Source organism: Triticum aestivum, chromosome 6B, assembly GCF_018294505.1.
Source record: "Triticum aestivum cultivar Chinese Spring chromosome 6B, IWGSC CS RefSeq v2.1, whole genome shotgun sequence".
Taxonomy (NCBI): Eukaryota; Viridiplantae; Streptophyta; class Magnoliopsida; order Poales; family Poaceae; genus Triticum; species Triticum aestivum.
The window spans coordinates 137,699,144-137,709,964 of NC_057810.1; positions in this window are offsets into that span (position 1 = coordinate 137,699,144).

Below are 10,821 nucleotides of genomic sequence, written 5' to 3' on the forward strand. Positions count from 1 at the left end.
CCCGGATTGAGAGATATGAAGTCTCCAATAAGTTCTATAGCTGCAAGATGGAAGAGAACAGTTCTGTCAGTGAGCATATACTCAAAATGTCTGGGTATAATAATCACTTGATTCAATTGGGAGTTAATCTTCCGGATGATTGCGTCATTGACAGAATTCTCCAATCACTGCCACCAAGCTACAAGAGCTTCGTGATGAACTATAATATGCAAGGGATGAACAAGACTATTCCCGAGCTCTTCGCAATGCTGAAAGCTGCGGAGGTAGAAATTAAGAAGGAGCATCAAGTGTTGATGGTTAACAAGACCACTAGTTTCAAGAAAAAGGGCAAAGGGAAGAAAAAGGGGAACTTCAAAAAGAACGGCAAGCAAGTTGCTGCTCAAGAGAAGAAACCCAAGTCTAGACCTAAGCCTGAAACTGAGTGCTTCTACTGCAAGCAGACTGGTCACTGGAAGCGGAACTGCCCCAAGTATTTGGCGGATAAGAAGGATGGCAAGGTGAACAAAGGTATATGTGATATACATGTTATTGATGTGTACCTTACCAATGCTCGCAGTAGCACCTGGGTATTTGATACTGGTTCTGTTGCTAATATTTGCAACTCGAAACAGGGACTACAGAATAAGCGGGCACTGGCAAAGGACGAGGTGACGATGCGCGTGGGAAACGGTTCCAAAGTCGATGTGATCGCGGTCGGCACGCTACCTCTACATCTACCTTCCGGATTAATATTAGACCTAAATAATTGTTATTTGGTGCCAGCGTTGAGCATGAACATTATATCTGGATCTTGTTTAATGCGAGACGGTTATTCATTTAAATCAGAGAATAATGGTTGTTCTATTTATATGAGTAATATCTTTTATGGTCATGCACCCTTGAAGAGTGGTCTATTCTTACTAAATCTCGATAGTAGTAATACACATATTCATAATGTTGAAACCAAAAGATACAGAGTTGATAATGAAAGTGCAACTTATTTGTGGCACTGTCGTTTAGGTCATATCGGTGTAAAACGCATGAAGAAACTCCATACTAATGGACTTTTGGAACCACTTGATTATGAATCACTTGGTACTTGCGAACCGTGCCTCATGGGCAAGATGACTAAAACACCGTTCTCCGGTACTATGGAGAGAGCAACAGATTTGTTGAAAATCATACATACCGATATATGTGGTCCGATGAATATTGAGGCTCGTGGCGGATATCGTTATTTTCTCACCTTCACAGATGATTTGAGCAGATATGGATATATCTACTTAATGAAGCATAAGTCTGAAACATTTGAAAAGTTCAAAGAATTTCAGAGTGAAGTTGAAAATCATCGTAACAAGAAAATAAAGTTTCTACGATCTGATCGTGGAGGAGAATATATTTGAGTTACGAGTTTGGTGTACATTTGAAAAATTGTGGAATAGTTTCGCAACACACGCCACCCGGAACACCACAACGTAATGGTGTGTCCGAACGTCGTAATCGTACTTTATTAGATATGGTACGATCTATGATGTCTCTTACTGATTTACCGCTATCATTTTGGGGTTATGCTTTAGAGACGGCCGCATTCACGTTAAATAGGGCACCATCAAAATCCGTTGAGACGACGCCTTATGAACTGTGGTTTGGCAAGAAACCAAAGTTGTCGTTTCTTAAAGTTTGGGGCTGCGATGCTTATGTGAAAAAGCTTCAACCTGATAAGCTCAAACCCAAATCGGAGAAATGTGTATTCATAGGATACCCAAAGGAAACTGTTGGGTACACCTTCTATCACAGATCCGAAGGCAAAACATTTGTTGCTAAGAATGGATCATTTCTAGAGAAGGAGTTTCTCTCGAAAGAAGTGAGTGGGAGGAAAGTAGAACTTGACGAGGTAACTGTACCTGCTCCCTTACTGGAAAGTAGTTCATCACAGAAAACTGTTTCAGTGACACCTACACCAGTTAGTGAGGAAGCCAATGATAATGATCATGAAACTTCAGATCAAGATGCTACTGAAATTCGTAGATCAACCAGAGTAAGATCCGCACCAGAGTGGTACGGTAATCCTGTTCTGGAGGTCATGCTACTAGATCATGATGAACCTACGAACTATGAAGAAGCGATGGTGAGCCCAGATTCCGAAAAGTGGCTAGAAGCCATGAAATCTGAGATGGGATCCATGTATGAGAACAAAGTATGGACTTTGGTTGACTTGCCCGATGATCGGCAAGCGATTGAGAATAAATGGATCTTTAAGAAGAAGACTGACGCTGATGGTAATGTTACTGTCTACAAAGCTCGACTTGTCGCAAAAGGTTTTCGGCAAGTTCAAGGAATTGACTACGATGAGACCTTCTCACCCGTAGCGATGCTTAAGTCCGTCCGAATCATGTTAGCAATTGCCGCATTTTATGATTATGAAATTTGGCAAATGGATGTCAAAACTGCATTCCTGAATGGATTCCTGGAAGAAGAGTTGTATATGATGCAACCAGAAGGTTTTGTCGATCCAAAGGGAGCTAACAAAGTGTGCAAGCTCCAGCGATCCATTTATGGACTGGTGCAAGCCTCTCGGAGTTGGAATAAACGTTTTGATAGTGTGATTAAAGCATTTGGTTTTATACAGACTTTTGGAGAAGCCTGTATTTACAAGAAAGTGAGTGGGAGCTCTGTAGCATTTCTGATATTATATGTGGATGACATATTACTGATTGGAAATGATATAGAATTTCTGGATAGCATAAAGGGATACTTGAATAAAAGTTTTTCAATGAAAGACCTCGGTGAAGCTGCTTACATATTAGGCATTAAGATCTATAGAGACAGATCAAGACGCTTAATTGGACTTTCACAAAGCACATACCTTGACAAAATTTTGAAGAAATTCAAAATGGATCAAGCAAAGAAAGGGTTCTTGCCTGTGTTACAAGGTGTGAAATTGAGTAAGACTCAATGCCCGACCACTGCAGAAGATAGAGAGAATATGAAAGATGTTCCCTATGCATCAGCCATAGGCTCTATCATGTATGCAATGCTGTGTACCAGACCTGATGTGTGCCTTGCTATAAGTTTAGCAGGGAGGTACCAAAGTAATCCAGGAATGGATCACTGGACAGCGGTCAAGAACATCCTGAAATACCTGAAAAGGACTAAGGATATGTTTCTCGTATATGGAAGTGACAAAGAGCTCATCGTAAAAGGTTACGTTGATGCAAGATTTGACACTGATCCGGACGATTCTAAATCGCAAACCGGATACGTGTTTACATTAAACGGTGGAGCTGTCAGTTGGTGCAGTTCTAAACAAAGCGTCGTAGCGGGATCTACATGTGAAGCGGAATACATAGCTGCTTCGGAAGCAGCAAATGAAGGAGTCTGGATGAAGGAGTTCATATCCGATCTAGGTGTCATACCTAGTGCATCGGGTCCAATGAAAATCTTTTGTGACAATACTGGTGCAATTGCCTTGGCAAAGGAATCCAGATTTCACAAAAGGACCAAACACATCAAGAGACGCTTCAACTCCATCCGGGATCTAGTCCAGGTGGGAGACATAGAGATTTGCAAGATACATACGGATCTGAATGTTGCAGACCCGTTGACTAAGCCTCTTCCACGAGCAAAACATGATCAGCACCAAAGCTCCATGGGTGTTAGATTCATTACAGTGTAATCTAGATTATTGACTCTAGTGCAAGTGGGAGACTGAAGGAAATATGCCCTAGAGGCAATAATAAAGTTATTATTTATTTCCTTATAATCATGATAAATGTTTATTATTCATGCTAGAATTGTATTTTCCGGAAACATAATACATGTGTGAATACATAGACAAACAGAGTGTCACTAGTATGCCTCTACTTGACTAACTCGTTAATCAAAGATGGTTATGTTTCCTAACCATGAACAATGAGTTGTTATTTGATTAACGAGGTCACATCATTAGTAGAATGATCTGATTGACATGACCCATTCCATTAGCTTAGCACCTGATCGTTTAGTATGTTGCTATTGCTTTCTTCATGACTTATACATGTTCCTATGACTATGAGATTATGCAACTCCCGTTTACCGGAGGAACACTTTGGGTACTACCAAACGTCACAACGTAAATGGGTGATTATAAAGGAGTACTACAGGTGTCTCCAATGGTCGATGTTGGGTTGGCGTATTTCGAGATTAGGATTTGTCACTCCGATTGTCGGAGAGGTATCTCTGGGCCCTCTCGGTAATACACATCACATAAGCCTTGCAAGCATTACAACTAATATGTTAGTTGTGAGATGATGTATTACGGAACGAGTAAAGAGACTTACCGGTAACGAGATTGAACTAGGTATTGGATACCGACGATCGAATCTCGGGCAAGTAACATACCGATGACAAAGGGAACAACGTATGTTGTTATGCGGTCTGACCGATAAAGATCTTCGTAGAATATGTAGGAGCCAATATGGGCATCCAGGTCCCGCTATTGGTTATTGACCAGAGACATGTCTCGGTCATGTCTACATTGTTCTCGAACCCATAGGGTCCGCACGCTTAAGGTTACGATGACAGTTATATTATGAGTTTATGCATTTTGATGTACCGAAGGTTGTTCGGAGTCCCGGATGTGATCACGGACATGACGAGGAGTCTCGAAATGGTCGAGACGTAAAGATTGATATATTGGAAGCCTATGTTTGGACATCGGAAGTGTTCCGGGTGAAATCGGGATTTTACCGGGTTACCGGGAGGTTACCGGAACCCCCCGGGAGCCATATGGGCCTTCATGGGTCTTAGTGGAAAGGAGAAAGGGGCAGCCCAAGGTGGCTGCGCCTCTTCCCCCTCCCCTAGTCCTATTAGGACTAGGAGAAGGTGGCCGGCCCCCCTCTCTCCCTTCCCCTCCGAGGAATCCTAGTTGGACTAGGATTGGGGGGAGGAATCCTACTCCCAGAGGGAGTAGGACTCTCCTGCGCCTCCCTCTATGGCCGGCCAGCCTCCCCCTCTCTACTCCTTTATATACGGAGGCAGGGGCACCTCTAAACACACAAGTTGACACAAGTTGATCCACGTGATCGATTCCTTAGCCGTGTGCGGTGCCCCCTGCCACCATATTCCTCGATAATACTGTAGCGGAGTTTAGGCGAAGCCCTGCTGCTGTAGTTCATCAAGATCGTCACCACGCCGTCGTGCTGACGAAACTCTTCCCCGACACTTTGCTGGATCGGAGTCCGGGGATCGTCATCGAGCTGAACGTGTGCTCGAACTCGGAGGTGCCGTAGTTTCGGTACTTGATCGGTTGGATCGTGAAGACGTACGACTACTTCCTCTACGTCGTGTCATCGCTTCCGCAGTCGGTCTGCGTTGGGTACGTAGACAACACTCTCCTCTCGTTGCTATGCATCACATGATCCTGTGTGCGCGTAGGAAAATTTTTGAAATTACTACGAAACCCAACATGTCCGACCACGGCAGAAGATATAGAAGAGATGAGCGTCATCCCCTATGCATCAGCCATAGGTTCTATTATGTATGCCATGCTGTGTACCAGACCTGATGTAAACCTTGCCGTAAGTTTGGTAGGAAGGTACCAAAGTAATCCCGGCAAAGAGCACTGGACAGCGGTCAAGAATATCCTGAAGTACCTGAAAAGGACTAAGGAAATGTTTCTCGTTTATGGAGGTGACGAAGAGCTCGTCGTAAAGGGTTACGTCGACGCTAGCTTCGACACAGATCTGGATGACTCTAAGTCACAAACCGGATACGTGTATATTTTGAATGGTGGGGCAGTAAGCTGGTGCAGTTGCAAGCAAAGCGTCGTGGCGGGATCTACATGTGAAGCGGAATACATGGCGGCCTCGGAGGCAGCACGTGAAGCAATATGGGTGAAGGAGTTCATCACCGACCTAGGAGTCATACCCAATGCGTCGGGGCCGATCAAGCTCTTCTGTGACAACACTGGAGCTATTGCACTTGCCAAGGAGCCCAGGTTTCACAAGAAGACAAGGCACATCAAGCGTCGCTTCAACTCCATTCGTGAAAATGTTCAAGATGGAGACATAGAGATTTGTAAAGTACATACGGACCTGAATGTAGCGGATCCGTTGACTAAACCTCTCCCTAGAGCAAAACATGATCAACACCAGAATTCCATGGGTGTTCGATTCATCACAATGTAACTAGATTATTGACTCTAGTGCAAGTGGGAGACTGTTGGAAATATGCCCTAGAGGCAATAATAAAAGCACTATTATATATTTCCTTGTTCATGATAATTGTCTTTATTCATGCTAATTGTGTTATCCGGAAATCGTAATACATGTGTGAATAACAGACACCAACATGTCCCTAGTAAGCCTCTAGTTGACTAGCTCGTTGATCAATAGATAGTCATGGTTTCCTGACTATGAACATTGGATGTCATTGATAACGGGATCACATCATTAGGAGAATGATGTGATGGACGAGACCCAATCCTAAACATAGCACAAGATCGTATAGTTCGTTTGCTAGAGTTTTCCAATGTCAAAGTATCTTTTCCTTTGACCATGAGATCGTGTAACTCCCGGATACCGTAGGAGTGCTTTGGGTGTATCAAACGTCACAACATAACTGGGTGACTATAAAGGTGCATTACAGGTATCTCCGAAAGTGTCTGTTGGGTTGACACGGATCGAGACTGGGATTTGTCACTCCGTATGACGGAGAGATATCACTGGGCCCACTCGGTAATGCATCATCATAATGAGCTCAAAGTGACCAAGTGTCTGGTCACGGGATCATGCATTACGGTACGAGTAAAGTGACTTGCCGGTAACGAGATTGAACGAGGTATTGGGATACCGACGATCGGATCTCGGGCAAGTAACATATCGATTGACAAAGGGAATTGCGTACGGGGTTGATTGAATCCTCGACATCGTGGTTCGTCCGATGAGATCATCGTGGAGCATGTGGGAGGCAACATGGGTATCCAGATCCCGCTGTTGGTTATTGACCTGAGAGTCATCTCGGTCATGTCTGCTTGTCTCCCGAACCCGTAGGGTCTACACACTTAAGGTTCGGTGACGCTAGGGTTGTGAAGAAATGTATATGCAGTAACCTGAATGTTGTTCGGAGTCCCGGATGAGATCCCGGACGTCACGAGGAGTTCCGGAATGGTCCGGAGGTAAAAAATTATATATAGGAAGTGCAGTTTCTGGCATCGGGACAAGTTTCGGGGTTATCGGTATTGTACCGGGACTACCGGAGGGGTCCCGTGGGCCCACCGGGTGGGGCCACCTGTCCCGGGGGGCCACATGGGCTGTAGGGGGTGCGCCTTGGCCTAGATGGGCCAAGGGCACCAGCCCCTATAGGCCCATGCGCCTAGGGTTTCCACCAAGGAAGAGTCCAAGTGGTGGAAGGCACCCCTAGGTGCCTTGGGGGGGAGGGAAACCTCCCCTTGGCCGCCCCCCCCCCCTAGTAGATGCCATCTACTAGGGCCGGCGCCCCCCCTTGGCACCCCTATATATAGTGGGGGAGAGGAGGGACTTGAGAACACCAGCCCCTGGCGCCTCCCTCTCTCCCCGTTACGTCTCTCCCTCGTAGTATTGGCGAAGCCCTGCTGCTGTGACGCCCTGCATCCACCACCACGCCGTCGTGCTGCTGGATCTTCATCAACCTCTCCTCCCCCCTTGCTGGATCAAGAAGGAGGAGACGTCTCCTGTCCCGTACGTGTGTTGAACGCGGAGGTGTCGTCCGTTCGGCACTTGGTCATCGGTGATTTGGATCACGTCGAGTACGACTACATCATCACCGTTCTTTTGAACGCTTCCGTGCGCGATCTACAAAGGTATGTAGATGCATCTAATGACTCGTTGCTAGATGAACTCATAGATGGATCTTGGTGAAACCGTAGGAAAATTTTTGTTTTCTGCAACGTTCCCCAACACATGCAAAGGTTCTTCGTCACGTGCATCACGTCGATCGAAGAGCGGACCTCTAGGTCTTTCCAGTAGGGTAGGTCCCAAAATATAGATTTCTTCTTCCACATGGCTGCGTGTCCCCCAGCGTCACTCGGAACAGCTAGTCCGCCGGGACCCTTTCCAAAGATTACATGTAAATCATTGACCATAGCAAGTACGTGATCACCGGTACGCATGGCGGGCTTCTTCCGGTGATCTGCCTCGCCTTTGAAATGCTTGCCTTTCTTTCGACATTGATGGTTGGTCGGAAGAAATCGACGATAGCCTAGGTACACATTCTTCCTGCAGCTTGCCAGGTATATACTATCGGTGTCAAGTAGACAGTGCATGCATGTGTGGTATCCCATATTGTTGATCGGAAATGATTTAGAATTTTTCTGGAAAGCATAAAGGAGTATTTGAAAGGAGTTCTTTAAAACAAAGACCTCAGTAAAGCTACTTACATATTGAGCATCAATATCTACTGAGATAGATCGAGACGCTTGATAAGTTTTTCAATAAGTACATACCTTGTCAAGATTTTGAAGTAGTTCAAAATGAAACAGTCAAACAAAGAGTTCTTGCCTGTGTTGCAAAGGTGTGAAATTGAGTAAGACTCAAATCCCGACCATGGCAGAAAATAGAAAAGAGAATGAAAGTCATTCCCTATGCCTCAGTCATAGGTTCTATAAAGTATGCTATGCTATGTACCAGATCTATTGTATACCTTGCTGTAAATTTGGCAAGGGAGTACAATAGTGATCTAGGAGTAGATCGCTGGACATTGGTTAAGAATATCCTTAGTGAGGACTAAGGAAATATTTCTCGATTATGGAGGTGATAAAAGAGCCCGTCGTAAAGAGTTACATCGGTGTAAGCTTTTACACCGATCCAGATGACTCTAATCTCAATCTGGATACATATTGAAAGTGGGAGCAATTAGTTAGAGTAGCTCCATGCAGAGCATTGTAGACATAGAATATTTGCAAAATACATACGGCTCTGAATGTGACAGACCCGTTGACTAAGCTTCTCTCACGAGCAAAACATGATCACACCTTAGTACTCTTTGGGTGTTAATCACATAGCGATGTGAACTAGATTATTGACTCTAGTAAACCCTTTGGGTGTTGGTCACATGACGATGTGAACTATGGGTGTTAATCATATACAGATATGAACATTGGTGTTAAATCACATGGCGATGTGAACTAAATTATTGACTCTAGTGCAAGTGGGAGACTGAAGGAAATATGCCCTAGAGGCAATAATAAAGTTATTATTTATTTTCTTATTTCATGATAAATGTTTATTATTCATGCTAGAATTGTATTAACCGGAAACATAATACATGTGTGAATACATAGACAAACATAGTGTCACTAGTATGCCTCTACTTGACTAGCTCGTGAATCAAAGATGGTTAAGTTTCCTAGCCATATACATGAGTTGCCATTTGAATAACGGGATCACATCATTAGGAGAATGATGTGATTGACTTGACCCATTTCGTTAGCTTAGCACTTGATCGTTTAGTATGTTGCTATTGCTTTCTTCATGACTTATACATGTTCCTATGACTATGAGATTATGCAACTCCCGTTTACCAGAGGAACACTTTGTGTGCTACCAAACGTCACAACGTAACTGGGTGATTATAAAGGAGCTCTACAGGTGTTTCCGAAGGTACATGTTCAGTTGGCGTATTTCGAGATTAGGATTTGTCACTCCGATTGTCGGAGAGGTATCTCTAAGCCCTCTCGGTAATGCACATCACTATAAGCCTTGCAAGCAATGTGACTAATGAGTTAGTTGCCGGATGACGCATTACATAATGAGTAAAGAGACTTGCCGGTAACGAGATTGAACTAGGTATTGAGATACCGACGATCGAATCTCGGGCAAGTAACATATTGATGACAAAAGGGAACAACGTATGTTGTTATGCGGTTTGACCGATAAAAATCTTCATAGAATATGTGGGAGCCAATATGGGCATCCAGGTCCCGCTATTGGTTATTGACTGGAAACGTGTCTTGGTCATGTCTACATAGTTCTCGAACCCGTAGGGTCCGCACGCTTAACGTTTCATTGACGATATAGTATTATATGAGTTATGTATGTTGGTAACCGAATGTTGTTCGGAGTCCTGGATGAGATCATGGACATGACGAGGAACTCCAGAACGGTCTGGGGATAAAGTTTGATATATGGGATAATAGTGTTTGATCTCCGGAAGGGTTCCGGAATTCATCGGAAGGGGTTTCGGATGTTTCCCGAAATGTTTGGGTACGAGAACACGTTATTTGGGCCAAAGGGGAAAGCCCACAAGGTTTTTGGAAAGCGCAAAAGGAAGTTTTGCGGAGTCCAGGGGCCAGACGCCAGGGTCCCTGGCGTCTGGGTCCAGACGCCGGGAACCCTGGCATCTCGCCCTCGAGTCCGAGAAGGACTCTTGCCTTTCGGGTGAAACCGACTTTGTGGAGGATTTTGCTCCAAGTTTCGACCACGAGGCTCAACATATGAATAGAGGGGCAGGGCTAGCACCAAAGACACATCAAGAAACACCAAGCCGTGTGCTGGCAACCCCGTCCCCTCTAGTTTATCCTCCGTCATAGTTTCCATAGTGCTTAGGCGAAGCCCTGCGGAGATTGTTCTTCACCACAACATTGTCACCACGCCGTCGTGCTGCCGGAACTCATCTACTACTTCGCCCGTCTTGCTGGATCGAGAAGGCGAGGACGTCATCGAGCTGAACGTGTGCAGAACTCGGAGGTGCCGTGCGTTCGGTACTTGGATCGGTCGGATCGTGAAGACGTATGACTACATCAACCGCGTTGATAAACGCTTCCGCTTAGCGATCTTTAAGGGTATGAAGATACACTCTCCCTCTCGTTCCTATGCATCACCATGA